Below are 18,542 nucleotides of genomic sequence, written 5' to 3'. Positions count from 1 at the left end.
CCTGCCATGAGTGCATGTCTTACAAGCAAATGGATATGCAAAGGTGGAGTGACTACCATCACTGCAGTGTGGATTAATATTGTGGTTGGCCATCTAGACAGTGTGAACTATTAGTTAGACTTGTGGGATGAAGTTTGGAAAACACTGATAAACACCAAAAAAAGAGAATCTTGCAAAATTTGTGAAATTCCTTACAATGGTAATTGCAGGTGGATATAACTTGGAACTCAAATGCAGCTGGTCCCTGTGAGACTCTAGGACCTACCAAAAACTGAAATATCAATTTTGGGTTGATTCACCATGAAGTAATGGTTTTCTAAACTCATTAAACACAACTTCCATTACTCTATGTGACACAAATTTGATTAATTAATGTTGATTTCCAGGAATTAAAGCCCAACTGAAGTGACAGAAATAGATAATTAATCAGATAGAGATGGTCGTGAAAACCTTGATTTTTATAGTCTTACCTTTGCTTCACTATTATAGCTGTAGAACAGTGTGTATACTGTACATATGACTGCTCAGGCCAATAGGCACCAGAGTTTGACTGCTGGTCAGTGCACTTCATCTAAGACAGGGGTCTCCAAACTGCGGCCCGAGGGCCAAATGTGGCCCTTTGCTAGCCTTCATCCGACCCTTGGGGCACTATTGCTCCCAATGATATGAGGCACTATTCCTCCCAATGACACCAACAATGGGGTACTATTTCTTCCACTAACACCAATGATGGAGCACTATTCCTGCTCCTACTGACCACCAACACTGAGGCCGTGTTTAGTCTCTATGATGCTTGGCACAAGGCATTTTCTACCCTCACTGGTCGGAATCCGGCCCCCCTGAAGTCTGAAGGACAGTAAACTGGCCCTTTGCTTGAAAAGTTTGGAGACCCCCGATCTAAGAGACCTGGCCAAGCACACAAGTCTGTATGAGGACACTCGTGATGAATTGTGGCTGTTACTTATCTATGCTAGCACAAAGTACCAGAGTGGGGTGCATATTTTCAGAAAGATTAAATTAGTAGTAAAGCCTTGTTTTAGCAGCAACACATTTGAACATACACATTTTGCACACAACAACATAACAAGAAGGAATCATTTTGAAAAAACTGCAGAACACTTACAATATATTCATAATGCAGCCTCGTCCACTGGTTTCTTGTGTTCCACACTTTAGACAGCACTAAAAATGTGAGTAAAAAATCATGGAAATCTGCACTCAGAAGCACATATCCCATTAGGCAAATTGCTGTGCATGCATATCCCATTGGCTATTTTGAGTACAATGCTTGTGCCAACACACACACACACAGGCAGCTCTAAAAGACAAATAAAACAAGACAGGCCTATGCTCTGCCTCAGTGACAGCTCTGCCCTAAGCTGGCCATACATGAATCGAAAAGTCAGCTGGTTCAGCGGGGAAGGCCGAATTTCGATCCACGTATAGGCAGGGAGGTTGTACAGATGTTGATTTAGCGATTGACTTCTGTAAAATCGCCCTATTGGATATTTCTCATTTGATCAGTGCCACAGACTATAGCTGACAGCACTGATCAGTGTATTGTGACGGCGAGGAAGTTCCCGTACTGTCAGAATAAAATAGCTTAGTGGGGAGTTTTTCTCCGTTAACATTGAATGTGTGGATTGAGGAATTGGGTCCGTTTTTTTCATTCAACACGCTGGTTGAATGAAAAAACAATTATCCATTTATTGGCTGTTTAAGTGACTTTTTTTGATCACCTCCCTTGGGGGAAGAGTAGAGATGTGTCATTTGTTTGTGGTTCTTTGGGGCTGCCTGTGCACACAGCATCCTCACCTAGGTCTGTAGTCCTCTTCCTAAGAGTGTACATGTAAGGAGAGTCTCAGTGCGACTCAGTAAGCTATGGAGCCACCCTTACAGCAGAAATTTAAACCAGTGATCAGGGACACCAGATAAAAAGGGAGTACAGACTGCAGGAAAAAACAGAAAAAGCAGCACACAAGTAAGTCCAAACATCAGCATCTTAAATAGTATATAAAAATAGAGTTTAGTATCACTTTAAGTAGGTATTGTAAGGCATTTCCAAGTATAAATACGTTAAAAACTGTAACATATGATGGTACAGGACTATACAGAGTAAAAAAGGTGTAAGACTTCAGATGGGCTTTAATTATGTAGGTGCTTTCTTTTTAGCATTTTTAAAGCAGATCCACATAACATTTGTACAATTGACAAATCCTAATAACAGGTTTGTAAGTTTATACATATTAAACAAATTAATTAAGGTTATCATAAACATACTAAGCCTGTTGCATTTTGAAACTATTTTCAGCAGAGTTGTATGACATTTTTTCTCAAATGATCATATATGCAGACCTCAAGAGACCAAAAGTATTACTAAAGTTCAGTTATGTGGAGAAATGTTTCATCCAATACTTGGCTCTCCCCTTTGAAAAAGAAGTAAGCCAAAGTTCCATGATACCTGAGGAAGTAATGAGCAGATTACCTAATAATGTTTCAAACACTCAACGTGAAAACCGCTACTACTTCCTACTGTGGTACAGGAATACTTAAATGTCTCTAGTCTAGAGCCAAATTCTACTCAATTCCTCTTGACATCCTATCTAACAATACCTGTATATAGAGGCTCATGATTTCTCCCTTTAATCAGTACCTGGATACATTGCCATCCTTCCTTCTTTCCATATTGTCTGAGATTATTATTTATTTCCGCCAATTGAAAATAAAACAGTTTAGGCCAAGTAGGAAATAAAGGATGGTGGCAATGTGTCCAGGTGGATAGCAAGATTAATGGCATGGATGAGCAGCCAAACCTCGAACAGTGTGTGGCCAGCTTAATTTTTCAGAACCTGTACTTCTCAGTATCAAAATTGTCACTATGCTACAGTGAAAGGAACAAACCAATGCATAGTTTTCTTCCTAAATAATCCTTCAAGATATATATTCCTGTGTCTTCAAGTATGAACTGCCCATCTGAGGTAAGGCAATATTTCAACAGGGTAGGACTTTGCTTGGGTCCTTACTGAGAAGAGTCCTCACATTTTGGGGAAATATTAAAAAATCTCCATTGTCTACTCTAAAGCATAATTTATTTCCACAAACTAGACAGACAAGATCACCCTGAACAAAGGAGAGTGAGCCAATACCTTGGAGATATCGCATATATTTCAGATTTTCCTGCCTTATAGGCTATTTGTGGTAATAGTTTACTGTAATATGTCCAGTATCAACAAAACCAGGTCACTTGAGCCTGCAAGGCTCTTACTGTACATTCATATAATATTATGTTTCAAACCACATAAAGATAGTTACACATCTTGACTGGTCCTTGAAATATCGACAATAGGATTTTATATAAAAAGTAGGTCACATTCTGAATTCACCTTATACTGTACATTAAATGACTCTTTAAATAAAAATGGTTTAAAATATGTTATTTAAAATACTTCTCTGAGTGTAACTTAAAAAGAAGTAGTTAATGATGCATAGAAAATACTAACTAGAGTAAAAGTCGAATTCCATTCCATAGGCAATTTATTTTTTTGTTAAGTTCTGAATAGAATGAAGGCAGATTAGAATTGTTGTGAGGATTTTTATTGCAATGACTTGTCCCTATCATGTTTTATCCTGTTGCAACCCAAATAATAAACAACAGAAAAGGGGTCAAGAAAAGGAATACACAGACAGCAATAACAATCTTACAGATGTTCCCTTCTACTTAATAAGGAACTGAAGTCTGCAAACAAAGTCTACAAAAAAGATAGGCACGGGGGACATATCAAATCACTAGTATTGCCTGTGGTCTCCTGGTAGCTGATCCTTTCCCTGTTACTGACTTACCATGCCTTGTTCTGCACTGTGTTTCTGTATGGTGGTGGCCATCTTGGTAGAGGCAGGGCTTTACTTCCTTATGTCAGTCTCCAACAACAGTGAACAGCACAGTGGTGAAATCACTCTAAATCTTTTAAGACTAGCAATCAGACTAGACAATGTCTGAGATCTTACGTTAAAACTATATAGCTAAGAAGCAGTAAGCAAAATCATAACATTTATAGGTAAAGTTGATCCAGGGAATATCTGATTGCTTCTTGGGGGATCAGGAAAGAATTTCTTTCCCCACTGGAATAAATTGGATCATGCTTTAAATACAAAAAAGTGCAGCGCTAAAAAACATTAATGTGAAAAAAATGTTATATAAACATAAACAATTGAAGTGAATGGTAAATGGGAAGTTAGCTCATGAGAGCCATAGTATATGTGTCTAGCGATCAAGCTAGTGGAAAACACTGGATAAATGCAAAAAAGCAATCAAAGTTCAATGATCTGTGGGGAGAGTTCATGAAACTGCTTCCAGGTGGAAAGGGGAATGCACGTCACAGATGATGCAAATTCAAACAAACAGTGGTAATGGCTTGTCTGTAGCAATCTCCACGTTGGTATAGGAAATAAAAAGGGTACTCTTACCAGCTGTGGTGGACTTGCGTGCTAATACTAGCGCCAAGTCAGGTAAAGCGTGGTGGTCACAGCGGACCCTGGGTTTTGTGCAGATGGATGGCTCTGTAGGATGGCTCAGATGGTCGCTCCACTCAGGATATTGGAACCGATCTGGTCAGACGCTCTCTCCAAGGCAGAAACCCCAATGGGTGAGGCCAGATGATGGAAAAGGCCACACTCGTGGAACACAGCATATGTGAGGAATAAATGAAAAAATGCTCCAATGGTGCAGGTCAAACAAGTAAAAACCGTGAAGGCTTTATTTTGTTAAAAAATGTAGCAGTAAAATCACGTGAAATTGGGATCATAAAAAGCAGTATGGGGTACTCAGCATGTTACCCGATGCGTTTCGGCTCAAAGCCATCAACAGGGGCATGTGACATGCCCCTGTTGATGGCTTTGAGCCGAAAACGCGTCGGGTAACATGCTGAGTACCCCATACTGCTTTTTATGATCTATTGGGGTTTCTGCCTTGGAGAGAGCGTCTGACCAGATCGGTTCCAATATCCTGAGTGGAGCGACCATCTGAGCCATCCTACAGAGCCATCCATCTGCACAAAACCCAGGGTCCGCTGTGACCGCCACGCTTTACCTGACTTGGCGCTAGTATTAGCACGCAAGTCCACCACAGCTGGTAAGAGTACCCTTTTTATTTCCTATACCAACGTGGAGATTGCTACAGACAAGCCATTACCACTGTTTGTTTGAATTTGCATCATCTGTGAAGTGCATTCACCTTTCCAGCTGGAAGCAGTTTCATGAACTCTCCCCACAGATCATTGAACTTTGATTGCTTTTTTGCATTTATCCAGTGTTTTCCACTAGCTTGATCGCTAGACACATATACTTTGGCTCTCATGAGCTAACTTCCCATTTACCATTCACTTCAATTGTTTATGTTTATATAACATTTTTTTCACATTAATGTTTTTTAGCGCTGCACTTTTTTGTATTTATTTGCTTGGACTTTGTTTGTGTGCTGGCTGCTTTTTGGGTCATACCTCTTATCACTAATTTTTCTAGTTAGCGCAATTTTTCCCCCACATATCTGGATCATGCTTTGCTGGGGTTTTTTGCCTTCCTCTGGATCAACTATGGGTATAGGAATGTGTATATAAGATTGTATAATTTGTTTTCCCTCTTATTGGTTGAACTAGATGGACGTGTGCCTTTATTAACCAGAATAACTATGTAACAGTAATGTCAAATCAATCACACTGATATAGCAGGAAGTACACAGCTATTTTCTAGGTCAAATTCAAGACAAAATTAAAATTTTTCATGGTATTTCTTGGGTACAAATAGCACTTTGTGATGCTCCCTATAACCTAATTCTACTTTGAATTTAGTTCTACTTTAAAAGAATATTTCCTTTGTATATACAGAATACTGTGTGTGTGTGTGTGTATATATATACACATAGACACATTTATGCTTTAGTGTTGCCCCAATAAAGAGAATTCCCATTAATTTCTGTACCTCCCTAACCTTCAATCACCTAGATAAAAAGTGATGGGAAATCACCCAAATGGGGAGCACAGAAATAAAAACCTTTCCTTAGTCTATCTGCAACAAAATCATATTTGGCTGGATTTAGACTTTAAGATGTAGCTACACCCAAAAATAAAAATAAAATACATTGCAACTTACTGGTCATTAGATGTAGTGACTGCGCTCGTTTTAGTTTCTCAGCTGTTTTCCTCTTTATTTTTAGTGGGTTACTCTCTGAAAATTGCAATTTCTGTTCAAGAGTGGCTACGCTCACTTCTCCATTGTATCTATGGTGGAGTTATGGTTGTCACCAAGACTAGATTTCAATAATGTCTGCCTTTTGTTCAACTTAATTACATGTGGGGGTGATGAAATTAGTAGTTAAGAGAACAAAGATAAGGCTGTTGTTGCTTCTAGTTTATCTCATACAAGCAGCCTACATTTCTAGCAAGATCAACAGGTATTTTCTGTACTTGCTGAAAATGTTCTTAACCTGAGAAATTAAAACCGATGCACCCACTATATTTATACTGGTAAGCTGCAAAATATTATTTTATATATATATTCACACTGTGTTACAGAAGACATTAAACATATAAATATGCTAATTAAATGACTATTTAACATCCTAGTTTAAGTTATGTGTTTTTCAGAAAGAAAAGTGTAGCATTCTTAATTAGTTTGGCCTGTTTCTGACAAGCTCCTACTTCTGAAGATTCTAGACAATAACCCCAGGGTCACTTGTAAAAGAAGCCTGAACTGTAAAAGAAGAGAATTTAGGCATACCTTTCTAGTGACCCGTGTCTTTGAATGCTGTTGCTTGCTGGACACTGTAGATATTCTATGCTTTTATGTGTAAAATAACTGCTTCCTCTGACCCATGTTGTGATTTCTCCTACCGGCTCCTATAGCTGGGATGTCAAAATACATCATGAGACTGAAGGAGCAGATATTCACACAGCTGGATGTGTAGACTATGACCAGCAGTCGGAAAGCAGCCCAGGCTTCAAATACCAGTAACAGGGTAACTTTAAGCAAATAAAACCCTTCATCATCGATTGGTTAATTAACTATTATGCCCCGTACACACCATCACTTTATGTGATGAAAAAAAATGACGTTTCTAAAAACGTCACTTTAAATGACCGTGTGTGGGGGAAAACGTCGTTTTATGTCTTCTAAAAAACGACCAAAAAAAATTGAAGCATGCTTCAATTTTATGTGTCGATTTTCAAAACGTCAACTTTTACTTCACAGAAATTGACCGTGTGTAGCAAAAAACGTCGTTTAAAACGACGTTTTTTCACCCGCGCATGCCCAGAAGCTACTTATGAAGCGAGCTTCAATGGAAAAACGTGGTGAACGTAACCTCGCTTTGCTAGAACATTGTGAGAAAAACGATGGTGTGTAGGCAACTTCGTCTTTGAAAATTGAAGTTTCAAAAACGTCATTATTTACTTCACAGAAAATGTCGTTTTTTTTCATCACATAAAGTGATGGTGTGTACGGGGCATTAGAAGTAGAAAGGTACTGCTGTACTATCAAATGCAATACTATTATCAGCAGTAATATAATATTGCAATTGCTTGATATAAGTAAGTCTTATGCCGCGTACACACAATTAGAATTTCCGACAAGAAAAGTTCTATGTGAGCTTTTGGTGGGAAATTACGACCATGTGTAGGCCCCATTGGACATTTTCCTTTGGAATTTCCGACAGCAAAAATTGGAGAGCTGGTTCTCAAATTTTCAGACAAGAAAAGTTCTTGTCGGAAATTGCGATCGTCTGTATGCAATTCCGACGCACAAAAAAACATGCATGCTCGAAATCAATTCAAGGCATGCTCAGAATCATTGAACTTAATTTTTCTCGGCTCGTTGTAGTGTTGTACGTCACTGCGTTCTTGCGTTCGTCACTGCGGAATTTCAGACAACATTTGTGTGACCGTGTGTATGCAACACAAGTTTGAGCCATAATTCTGTCGGAAAAAAATCCACGGTTTTCTTCTCGAAATTTACGATCGTGTGTACGCGGCATAATACATATATTTTGGGAAGACGTAGTGGCTAAACCCAAGGTTTGTGGACATAATAGCCCAGTGCATGCTTTACATGCTTACAAACTTATGTATTACATGCCTAATAAAAAGGAAAAAAATCCTAAATGAATTCTGACATCTTTTAGATGAAGCAAAGCCTTTAATCCCACAACACAATGGCCAGCCCTCAGGGACCAATAAAGATGGCCTGTCTTTGCCATGTGTCATGTGGGAAGAAGCTTGTCTGTTCCCTGACATTCTTGCTGCATCTCTTGGCTCTAACCTATCACTAGAAAGAAATACAAAAACAAGGTGGTGTTATACAACAACTTAGCACTAGTCCAAAAACAAACATATGGAAAAGTGCATGTGTTTAATAAATCAATGGAAAGGGGTATGATCTTGGGTTACCTGTTGCCTTGTACTCTTTCAAGATCTAAATCGAATTAATTGCATTCAACCTCCACCATTCTGGTGATCATTCTGCAAGGTAAAGGGCAACACCCTGCGCTGACTGACCAGGACTTTAAAAAATACCTTAATTGCTATTGGTTTTGGTGTTTAATCTTTCCATGTTCAGTATTTACTAAAGTTTTGGACTTGACTTCTATTTATTGCATTTTTTGCAATGGATTGTGAACAATGGAATGTGTGCTGTACTATGTTAATATAACAGTCTGTGCATTCAGAACTGACACTGAAAAGCCTCTCATAATTTATCCATAAAAGTGAAGCTACGCAGGGTAGCAATGAAACTGAACATGAGTTGAGAAAAGGTTTTAGCAGGAATCTTTTATGTAATGCCTAATGAAAGTAAATGAAACAGAGAACACACTGGCATAGTTAAGATTCTCAAAAAATCTTTTATTCATTAAAAAAATATATTGTACTCACAAAACTGTTAAAGACATGCTTCTCACATAATTTCCATTAGGAATATCTCACCAATCAATGAATGCACTAATCCGTCCATTAATGCTTAATTTGAAGATCAATCTCTAATATATTGTCCAATGTCTGATGACACCCATAAGGTAAGTGGGATGTCCAAAACAAGAAAACTTGTTTTAGTTTAACCTCCAGAAGTGAATAAATCATTTTATGTCACATAAGGAAAAGTTTCCATCTCTGAATAAGCTCCAACCAGAGGGAATCCTGATAATCTAATGTTGTGGCCAACAAAGGGAAGTATTTACTCCTTGGGTGGTGGCATTGAAGCAAACCTGCTGCCTCAGCTAGCATGAGCAAATCCCAATATTACATTATTCAAGTCTAGTTTGAATGATTACTTGCAGTTTTGTAAAGTAAAAGGGGGGTTTCAGTATGATCAAAATCTTCTGATACAAATGTCAGTAAAGAGCACCATGGTTATATGATTCTACCACCATGCTTTGTCCTCTGGTTGTACTGTGGGTGAATCCTGATTGACCTTCTTTATAACACTCACAGACTCTAATGTCAAGATTTCCATGCAGCGATGGTTTAAGTTTCACTCAGCTGGATTATAAAGTTTTTTTATTCTGCATCAGCCTTCCCTATCCAGCTGTTGTGGAATTATAAATGCCATCTGTAAGCTGGGGAGGTGTACTGTATGTCACTATTTGCCTAGCCTGTTCTTGCAGCATATGGAGAAACTGAAACTGAAAGGTAGATATATATCCTATTACAACAGAAGGACATCCAGTAAATGCATTATTGAATTCTGGATGACATTGGTCCATGCCAGCTGGGGGACTATGGTATGGGTTTGGTTAAGAACGTTCTACACATACAAATGGGATAGACTTCTGTTTCTGTGTAAATGGGGGTTGGGGTAACCAGGTAACCAATCCTGAAAATGTAAATGGTGCTATATTTTGCTTGAATTTGAGGGATATATTGACAGGATTATGTCAGAGGTACCTGACAGCTTTCCATTAGGGGGTCCTGGTTGGAGAGTCGGTAGAACTTATCCAGTGCCAGAAAAAACAGATACTGTATACTAGTGGTTTCACAGTCTCACACAAGGATGTATTGAATCTAGGTCATTCCCATGTGCTGATTGGTCACTTTGGGGATGAAAAAACAAAAGAGAAGGTAGACGGGGCACTTGCCCAGTGTTTTCAAACCAGATGAGGAGTATTATAAAGCTACTAGTACTCTTGCTTGTAATTGAAAGGTGAATGGCAAAATGTATGCTTGTGCCACATCCAGTATTTATGAGAAAACAAAAAAGTGGGTTCCCCTGGTTGGACTTTTAAGGCACTGATAGTATTAATTCCAAATATACGGATATTGAAGTAAAAAAAAAAAAAGAGTTTTTATTCACAATTATACATATTTATAAAAAAATAATGAAATTTTGAATTAAAATATACAGTTCCAAAGATTGTCACCATATAGGTAAATACACGAAAGAAGGTTTTCATGTATTTACCTATATGGTGACAATCTTTGGAACTGTATATTTTAAATCAATATTTCATTTTAAGATAAATATGTATAATTGTGAATAAAAACTCCTTTTTTTTACTTCAATATCCCGTATATTTGGAATTAATACTATCAGTGCCTTAAAAGTCCACCCAGGGAACCCCCTTTTTTCTTTTCTTGCTTGTAATTGAGGTAATTTTTGAGAGGGTTGCTATGGATATGGCCTGCTAGAGGGTGCCAGTTCAAAGGATTAGTCCTTAACTAACCTTGCAACCTGGCATCCAAATGCAATCCCTCTCTGAACCACATCTTCTAAAGATTATAGTGAAAGAAACAGTTCTACATGTTTTTCTGTACTGGTATTCCAAGGGAAAATTTTACAGACCAAGGTACCCCTTTCACTTCAAAGGTAACCAAGTAGCTGCATTGATTGTTGAAAATGATTCACCTATGTGACAGCCTCAAACTAAAAACCTGGTAGAAAAGGTAAATAGAATCATTAAATGTATGCTAAAGAAAGAGTTTAATAAGGAGAACAAATAATGGGACTTCCTGTTACCATACTTATTATTTTCAGTAAAGGAAATGCCACAGTCGTCCACAGGATTTTCCCTGTTTGAACATTTGCACAGTAGATATCCCCAGGGACTCCTGGATATAGCTCAGAAAGAGGCCACGCCACACAAAAGTGTAATCAAACACATTTTTCAGGTGCAGGATAGGATAGTGCCAGCAATGCTCATAGTTTGAGAACATATACAGCAAGCCCAAGAGGCAAAGGCCATCTTCTCTAGTAAAATTAGAACGTTAAACCCAGTGACAAAGTCTTAGATGTGTGCTCACTTTAGAAAGTAAACATCTTGCCAAGTAGAGGGGCTCCTATAAGTTCACAGAGAAAGTCAATAACGTGAAATACCAGGTATACTAGCCCCAAAAGAGAAATCTTCTCCAAATATACCATTTAAATCTAATAAAATTCTGAAAGGTTCAGGAGGCTCTTTCAGTAGAAAGTGACCCTAAGTATCATCAATGAAACCAGAGGTTAGGATGTCAAAACCCCTGTCTGCTACTCGGATTCAGGAGATGAGTCTTCTTTGTACAAAATAGATGTTTTCATAATTGTAGCGAACATACTTTACCTTGCCATTGTGACTGAGCTTCTTGTGAAAGTAATGTTAAGACCATATCGGGTACCTGAAACTCAGAGGAAAGCCATTTCAAAAGAGGTTCATAAAATAGCCCTGGAGGTTTTAGAGGAATCTAAAAACTAGTTGCTAAGTTCTAAAAGGCTAATCACTAAGCCTAAATGAAGCCCGAGGTTCTGCAACAACTTGAGGAAACTAATTAAAATGACAAAATGTGTTGCTTGTCCCATGCCCCAGGTGGATGAATTGATAGAAATGCTGGGTCTTGACAGGTACATTACCACCTCCAATCTTACTTAAGGTATTGGCAGGTTTCCCTAACAGACAGGGTAAAGGAAAAGACCAGGTGGGCTGTACCAGTATGTGGTTCTCCCTTTTGGCATCCATGAAACCCCAGCCTCATTCCAAAGATTGATAGACTACATTCTTAAACACAATGTATGATTCTGGATTTAATAGGACCCCAAACCCCTCCTCTGCACTTGAAAGTATTCAAAACGCCAAGATCTGCATTTTTGGCATACTCTGAATTTAAGAAAAATGGCTGTTGACTGCCGAGCTGGTTACTAAATTGTAGAGCCAATCAAAGCCGATTCATGCTTTATTCGGGACTCCTGCACCTGCAGGCATGACCCCGGTACAACAACTTGAGCAAAATGATTTTGTGGCAAGTGGTTAAGGTCCAAGCAGTACTAATACACAAAGTTTTAGCAGAACTTTTGTGGGTTTTTTTTTCACAGAGATTGTCCTCCTTAACATTCTGTGTATTACTTGGACCTTGAAGAAGGAGATATGCCTGAAAGCATGTCCTGAAAAATTGTATGTTGGTGCAGACAGTTTTCAACTATCCCTAAATCAGGAAATAAGTCCTGTGCGGAGGAACTATTTATTAGTAGAAAGGGAGTGTTACTGAGATTTTTATCTTTTGGCAGACAGTTCCAATTGGTTACAGACCATTCTCCATCTGTGGGGCATCTTCAAACGGAAGGTGGAGAAGCACAAGGTCTCCAACATCCACTAGCTCCGTCATGTCCTCATGGAGGAGTGGAAGAGGACTCCAGTGACAACCTGTGAAGCTCTGGTGAACTCCATGCCCAAGAGGGTTAAGGCAGTGCTGGAAAAGAATAGTGGTCACACAAAATATTGACACTTTGGGCCAAATTTGGACATTTTCACTTAGGGTTGTACTCACTTTTGTTGCCAGCAGTTTAGACATTAATGGCTGTGTGTTGAGTTATTTTGAGGGGACAGCAAATTTACACTGTCAAACAAGCTGTACACTCACTACTTTACATTGTAGCAAAGTGCCATTTCTTCAGTGTTGTCACATAAAAGATATCATAGAATAGTTACAAAAATGTGAGGGAGTGTACTGAAATATTGTACAAGCTACCTAATGCTCAGGGCTCTCTCTGTAGTGGAAGTCTACTACTGGATAAAAGGCTTATATTTTCACATCTTTTAACGTGCCAAACTGACCAGCAAAACCTTCCGATAATCTAACAGATAATGGTCAGTATTATGGCCAAAAAAATTTTTTTCCACAAGAATAAATCTGTTGCTTTAACTGCTTTAAAAACTGTTAGCTAAAGTTAGGCTTTAATGTGTTTGTCCCTTACCTGATTTTAGTGTCCATCTAAAAATACCCTGTCCAGAGGGTGGCATTGCTTCTGTGTGATTTTATTGCAGGGCGAACAGCATTGTCAATGTGTTTTTGAAAGTGAAAAAACAAAAACAGATATACTGGCAGAATCATCAGAAAATAAAACTACACTACACTACTGGGCAAATATTTTAGGCAGGTGTGAAAAAATGCTTTAAATTAAGAATGCTTTAGAAAAAAACTATTAACACTTTTTTTTTCTATAGATTAACAAAATGGAAAGTAAATGAACAGAAGAGAAGTCCAAACTAAATCAATATTTAATGTGACCTTTGCCTTCAAAACAGCATACATTTTTCTAGGTACACTTGCACATAGTTTTTGAAGGTACTTGGGAGGTAGGTTGTTCCAAACATCTTGGAGTACTAATCACAGATCTTCTGTGGATGCAGGCTGCCTCAAACCCTTCTGTCTCTTCATGTAATCCCAGACAGATTCGATGATGTTGAGATCAGGGCATGGAGGACACCATTGATCCTGGCCAAATCTCCAACTCCATTCACAGAAATGCAGCCCCAAACTTGCAAGGAATCTCCATTCACTGTTGCCTGCAGGCACTCATTATTGTACCACTCTCCGTCCCTTCGGCAAACAAACTGCCTTCTGCTACAGCCAAATATTTCAAATTTTGACTTGTCAGTCCAGAGCACCTGCTGCAATTTTTCTACACCCCAGACCCTATATGTTCATGCATAGTTGAGTCGATTAGCTTTTCCACATCCTTGGTATAGCGTTTGGCCACAAATCTTCCACGAAGACCACTTCTGGACAGTAGATGGGTGTGACTGGGTCCCACTGATGGCACCGCTGGATATGATGTGTCGTTCATCTGCTGCATTGTTACCTTTACCGACCACTGCGTCTACGGTCCTCAATATTGCCTATTTCTTTGTCTTTCTTCAGAAAATCTTGAACAGCACATCTTGAAACCCCAGTCTGCTTTGAAATCTTTGCTTGGGAGAGACCTTGTTAATGCAGTATAACTACCTTGTGTCTTGTTGCTGTGCTCAGTCTTGCCATGGTATATGACCTGTGACATAAAACTGTCTTCCACAAGGCTAAATTCACCTTTTTTTTCCTTCTAAATTCCAGCTCCCTATGTACCAGTATATCATTACTCTTGTATATCATGTAATTCTTTTGCAGAAATAAAAAAGCTTTCTATTTATCTTACACAACCACTATCGCAGTGTCCAGGTGGCTGTATAATAAAAAAATAAACTCTGTTTAATTTATTTTAATTTCCACTTGTGCGACTTGTTTTGCGACTTCGGACTGCAAAGTCGCATGACAAGTCATATCCCATGATTCAGGTGAATGGGCTGCCCTATGCGTGAAGAGTAGAAATAAAACAAGAGAGAGGTGTGGTCCAGACCAGTAATGCAAGCCCTATCACACCCTTTTCTGTGATACAACAACATCACAGTGAATGATGGGAGATGACCTACAGGAAGTGATGTAGACAGAAACATGACATTTTAAAGCTTCCGTAGATGAGGTAAGTGAGAGCTAAGAACATATTGGGATGTTTGGGCAAGGAATGATATTACAAAATAATTCTATTTATTATGAAAACTGAAATTCTGCCAGAACTTAGCCTTTGATAGCAAAGTTCGACTGTTCTTCACCCAGTTTTAAGCCTCCTGAAATTACACCTGCTTGGTATAACGTTAATTATAGCTGACTCTAATACTCCAAAATTGCTGACTTTGTGCAAGTGTACAAAGTGTGCAAGTATAATGCCGCATACACACGATCGTAAATACCGACAAGAAAACCGTGGATTTTTTTCAGGCGGAATGTTGGCTCAAACTTGTGTTGCGTACACACGGTCACCTAAAATTCTAACCGTCAAGAACACGGTGACGTACAACACTACAACGAGCCGAGATATATTAACCACTTAAGCCCCGGGCCTGTTTTTCAGATTCGGTGTTTACGAGACTAAAACATTTTTTTTTGCTAGAAAAATACTTAAAACCCCCAAACATTATATATTTTTTTTCTAACACCCTAGAGAATAAAATGGCAGTCATTGCAATACTTTTTGTCACACCGTATTTGCGCAGCGGTCTTACAAGCGCACTTTTTTTGGAAAAAAATCACTTTTTTAAATTAAATATAAGACAACAATAAATTTGGCCAAATTTTTTTATATATTGTGAAAGATAATGTTACACCGATTAAAATGATACCCAACATGTCACGCTTAAAAATTGCGCCCGCTCGTGGCATGGCGTCAAACTTTTACCCTTAAAAATCTCGATAGGCGACGTTTAAAAAATTCTACAGGTTGCATTTTTTGAGTTACAGAGTAGGCCCGAGGCTAAAATGATTGCTCTCGCTCTAATGATCGCGGCGATACCTCACTTGTGTGGTTTGAACACCGTTTTCATATGCGGGCGCTACTCGCGTATACGTTCGCTTCTACGAGCGAGCTCGTCGGGACGGGGCGCTTTACATTTTTTTTGGGGGTTTTCGGATTTATTTTTATTTATTTTACAATTTTTTACACTGAAATAAAAAAAAAATTATCACTTTTATTCCTATTACAAGGAATGTAAACATCCCTTGTAATAGACAAAAGCATGACAGGTCCTCTTAAATATGAGATCTGGGGTCAAAAAGACCTCACATGTCATATTTAGGCTTAAATGCAAAAAAAAATAAAAAAAATTGAAACTGTCATTTTTTCAAATGACAAAAAAAAAAAATGTTGCTTTAAGACGCTGGGTGGGACTGACGTTTTGACGTCACTTCCGCCCAGCAGAGCTATGTGGACGGGTGAAGGAGATTTTTCCTTCACTCGCAACCCCGCACAGCTGCCGAACGGTCCCGATCTCTCCGCCGCTACGGTAAGCGGCGGAGGGCGCGGGAGCCCTCTCCCGCCACCGATAACGGCGATCTCGCGGCAAATCCGCCGCGGAGACCGCCGTTATCGTTTACACGGCCGCCCACTGAAGAGATATAACGACGGTGGGCGGTCGGTAACTAGTTAAGTTCGACGATTCCGAGCATGCGTCAAATTGATTCCGAGCATGCATGTTTTTTTTGCACCTCGGTATTGAATACAGACGATCGGAATTTCCGACAAAAACTTTTCCAGTTGGAAAAATTGAGAACCAGCTCTAAAATTTGTGATAAAAATAAACAATTAAAATCCTTTCCATCTACTGACCACCAATGTAAGGGGGCACCCCCCCCCCTTTTTTTCTATTGTCTCTAATCTCTGGTTACTTCTGGCCTATTTTCTCATGTATATTATATAAATAATTCCTGAACTCTACAAACCATATGTAATGGGAGTAAAATATACCTGCCTTGAGATATAAGTGTTTTGCACTTCTTCCCATTTGACAATTATTTGTGTTTGTACAATTTCCTTGATTTACTGTTCTATTCTCCCATTGCTATACTCCGTGACTTGTTAGCTACTAATTGCCTACTGTGCATGCGCCTGTTTTTGGAATCTTAACAACAATTTGTGATAATCATGTTGTATGCACTTTTTTATATATATTCAATAAAATTCTTTGTGGGGAAAAAAAAGAAAAAAGAAAAAAAGGAGGGCATTCCTATTCACACAAACCATCAATGCCAGACCTATGTTTAAGTGTATTCTCTAACAGAGATACACTTAAACATATCTAAGATAGGACGGCTTGCGCCGTTCTATCTTAGATTGCAATGTTTCTTTTGGCCGCTAGATGGCGCTTCCATTGCGGCCGGCGTAGATTATTTAAATGAGGGGATACGCCGATTCACGACCGAACGCAAACGTATGCCAGGCCTACGCCGTCGAATTATGTTGTTTCCGTAAGGGATAGGCCGCCTAAAGTTAGAGCTATGCTCTAGTGGCCTAGCCAATGTTAAGTATGGCCGCCGTTCCCGCCGCAAATTTCAAAATGTTAACGTCGTTTGCGTAAGTCGTCCGCGAATCGGGAGTTACGTCGTTTACGTCCGCGTCGAAATCAATAGGCCCGTACGGCCTACTTAGCCGCGATGCGAACTGGGAAATGTAGTCGCCCGGCGCATGCAAAGTGTAAAAAAACGTCAAAAAAAACGTCAAGCCTCATTTTCATACTACACGCCCCCCTCCCAGTCATTTGAATTAGGCGCCCTTACGCCCGCTCGTTTTAGGCTACGCCGCCGAAAATTAGCAGGTAAGTGGTTTGAGAATCACTAATAGCCTAACTAATTTATGGCGGTGTAGCCTAAAATGGCTAGGCTAGGCCGCCCTAAACTTAGGCGCCCCTACGTGAATCTACCTACTGGTGTGGCAAAAAACTAACACTGCACATCACCCTGAACACGCCATTCCCACCGTGAAACATGGGAGATATGAATGCTTCAGGTCCTAAATAGCTTCATATATACAACACATGAGATACCTGTACTAAGGAGGGGGGGGGGGGGTTATCCCTTTCAAGCTATTTAGTAACTGAACATTCATATCCCCATTTCTACTGCATGGTGCAAACTGGTAACTCTAAGGGTAGGGATGTCTAAAGTTGCTTTATCACTTGCTATACGTTTATACTTACTGTGCTGTAACCCTCTTGCATTATTTATAGATTTGTTTTTGTTTTTTTCATTTGGGATCTACTTGGTGACTTGCATAGATAACTATTTATTACCCATTCATTGCTTGGTGGCCATCTTCAAAAAGTAACATATTAATAAATGACAAATATGTTTCACTTAATTCCATTAGGAACATTACACGAATGAGCATGCTGGTCCATAAATATGCATGGCACTCATAATTAAAAAGACTACTTCATATTTACTGTCTAAATTGTTTTAATTAATGACACATCTGAATCTGAATCAGAATGCTTTTATTTGTAGGTCTGGGTGATTATTACAGTTTCAGCTACTAAATGCATGGAATTTGAAAGCTGTAATGTGACATAGACTAATGAAAACAGAGCGTGTTCTGTATTTCTGTTGTCTTAAGGCACAATTAGGATTATGCCACAGAAACCAAGTACACTGGGAATGTACAGCACATGCACCCTAACAAAACATAATGTTTAACATGCCCAATGGATAGCGCTGCACGATTCTGGATAAAATGAGAATCACAATTTGTTTGCTTATAATAGAGGTCACGATTCTCTCACGATTCTAGGCTTAACATCATCTTTTTTCACATTATATAAAAAAATTGGGCTAACTTTACTGTTTAGTTATTTTTTAATTCATTGAAGTGCACCCCCCCCCCAAAAAAAAAACATTTGAAAGACTGCTGTGCAAATACATTGTGATATAAAATATTGCAATGACCGCCATTTT

This window comes from Rana temporaria, chromosome 5 (genome assembly GCF_905171775.1).
Source record: "Rana temporaria chromosome 5, aRanTem1.1, whole genome shotgun sequence".
Lineage (NCBI taxonomy): Eukaryota > Metazoa > Chordata > Amphibia > Anura > Ranidae > Rana > Rana temporaria.
Note: the sequence above shows the minus strand (reverse complement) of the source record.